General features: G+C 39.0%; 1 non-coding gene across 1 annotated transcript; it reads left to right on the top strand.

Moving 5' to 3' along the window:
- Nucleotides 1-648: 648 nt before the first annotated feature.
- On the top strand, nucleotides 649-755 carry LOC131640286 (small nucleolar RNA R71). Its single transcript, XR_009295217.1, has one exon. It is a non-coding gene; the product is annotated as a small nucleolar RNA R71 (small nucleolar RNA).
- Nucleotides 756-2,673: the final 1,918 nt, after the last annotated feature.

Raw genomic sequence — 2,673 nt, 5'->3', positions numbered from 1 at the left:
TGCTCGCTATTGTGGATGTTTTGATTTAGGAAGTCCTTATTGGTTTGTTGTTGGGAAGCTATAAAGTTTTCCATCATGATTTCTAGATTCGACTTCCTAGGGGCGTTTTGAGCAGCTACAGGCGCTTTTTGATAGCTAGGTGGGACAGCAGGTGCTTGTCCAGGCGCGTACAACGCGTTGTTGTTCTTATACGAAAAGTTCGGATGGTTTTTCCATCCAGGGTTGTACGTGTTAGAATAAGGGTTTCCTTGAGCATAGTTTACTTGATCAGATGGGATTCCAGTCAAGAGTTGACATTCGGCAACTGCGTGTCTTGTTAATCCACAAATCTCGCAGTTAGGTGCTACGGCAGCAGCGGTGGCTGAAGGAGTGATGGTTAAGTTTTCGATCTTTTGAGTTAAAGCGTCTACTTTAGCGTTAACGCGGTCTATACCACTTATTTCGTACATTCCTCCTTTGGTTTGGGTCTTCTCTAGAGCGGCTCATTCTCCACCCCATTGGTAATGGTTTTGTGCCATGTTCTCTATGAGGTTGTATGCTTCATCATGGGGTTTGTCCATTAGTGCTCCGCCAGCAGCGGCATCTATAGTCATTTTAGTGTTATAAAGGAGACCACCATAGAAAGTATGGATGATCAGCCATGGTTCGAGTCCATGATGAGGGCATAGTCTAAGCATGTCCTTGTATCGTTCCCAAGCTTCGAAGAGTGATTCGTTATCTTTCTGGGTAAATCTGTTGATTTGACCTCTTAGCATAGCGGTTTTGCTAGGCGGAAAGTATCTTGCTAAGAATACTCTCTTCAGTTCGTCCCATGTAGTTATGGAATTAGAAGGTAGGGATTGAAGCCACGCTCTAGCTCTATCTCTCAAGGAGAAGGGAAAGAGACGTAATCGAATAGCTTCGGAACTAACGTTGTTAGCTTTGACAGTATCGGCATATTGCACGAACACAAATAAATGGAGGTTGGGGTCGTCTGCAGGGCTTCCAGAGAATTGATTCTGTTGAACAGCTTGTACCAACGATGGTTTCAGTTTGAAATTGTTCGCCTCAATCGCAGGTGGTGCGATACTTAAGTGAGGTTCAACGCGTGAAGGAGCGGCATAGTCTCTAAGAGGACGAATAGCAGCCATCTCTAACTTCGGGGTAATTTGATTGATTTGATCAGTAAAGATCAATTCCTGATTAATCGGAATTGGTGCTACTTCGGGAAGATTGCGAGCTCGACGTTTGACGTTAATGAAACGTTCGATCTCGTTAATTCGTTGTATTAAATCTCCTCCTTGTGAACGAGTATTTGGCATACAATCGTCCAGAAAGAAAGGAAAGAATTGCCCTAGTCTCTACGGTGTAATAGTGAGTTAGGATATCGACTTAAATAGTCCCCGGCAACGGCGCCAAAAACTTGATCGCGACTTTACGTGTCTATTAATCTGATGACTGCAAGTGCACAGTCGTGTCGTGTAGTTTTAAAAGATATCGAATCCACAGGGACTATGAATCGATCTACCGTTATCTAAGGTTACTATGTAAAGCTAAGGCTACTAATATTTTGATTGTTCCTAAGGGAAAGTAATTGTGAATATTAAGAAATATAATAATAGACGGATATCAGTATGTATTTCGTTTAACTTAAGGTGATCCGAAGGTCCATTGGCTAATGCATAATTCGATTAAAAATATTTATTAATTCAATTGATTAAAAATCCTCCTCTCAAACTTTCGCTCTGTTGATTTAGATTACTATCCTAACTCGTAATGTACGCTTTCGCCATCCCATTAGATTTTAGAAAAGCTCTTTGGAAACAGCGTAATTAATAAAATGCTCGTTTTATGAAGTCGTTATCTATTTAAATCCCCTAATCTCAAACTTTCGCTCTGTTGACTCGGAACATGCTAATATCCCTAACGTACGCTTTCGCCATCCCGCTCGGGTGTAAAAACATTTTTTGAAAATAAATAAGTTCCAATTAGTTTTAATACGCTTTCGCCATCCTTAAAACTAATGTCCTATGTCTACTATCCAGTTAAAGATCTCAAACTTTCGCTCTATTGATTTTAACCTTTGACCGTCTTAACCCCTCAAACTTTCGCTCTATTGGTTTTAAGACTTACTAATTAAATTAGACATACAAACCAAAAACAAGTGATATTTAATAAAATATAATTAAGCCAATTTATTTCGGATCCCACAGTTAACTTACTTTACATACCGATATCTTAGTTAATTAGCCAGACATATTAATACGGTTAAGCATGCATAAATTAATTTGGCTTATAATAAAAGGCATGTTAAATGGCATATAATATATCATACAATAATAATATAAATAAAGGCGGTAAATAATAAACCTGAATAAAATAAATTGCAATTGAATCTTGAAGTATCGAACTTCCACCACAGGTTGGCTGGATCGTTCTTCGGAATTAAACGGACAGAAATTAAAAACAAGGAAATAAAACGATAAATCTAACGTAAGGCTAGATTTATAAAAGGTTCACAACAATTTCCGGTGTAGAAATTGTTATGAGAAAATAAGACTGTTTAATTGAAAGCAGGAAGAAAATAGCGATCGCGGAACAATTTCGGCAGCACTTCGTTAGCAGGAAATCGGACAGTTTGAAGTGAAGTGGCTGCCTCTATTTATAGGCGAGCCTTTGCAGTTGGAATGCGTG

The sequence above is a fragment of the Vicia villosa genome, unplaced genomic scaffold (assembly GCF_029867415.1).
Source record: "Vicia villosa cultivar HV-30 ecotype Madison, WI unplaced genomic scaffold, Vvil1.0 ctg.003025F_1_1, whole genome shotgun sequence".
Taxonomy (NCBI): Eukaryota; Viridiplantae; Streptophyta; class Magnoliopsida; order Fabales; family Fabaceae; genus Vicia; species Vicia villosa.
The sequence above is the reverse complement of the archived record's forward strand: the minus strand, read 5'-3'. Positions and strand labels throughout refer to the sequence as shown.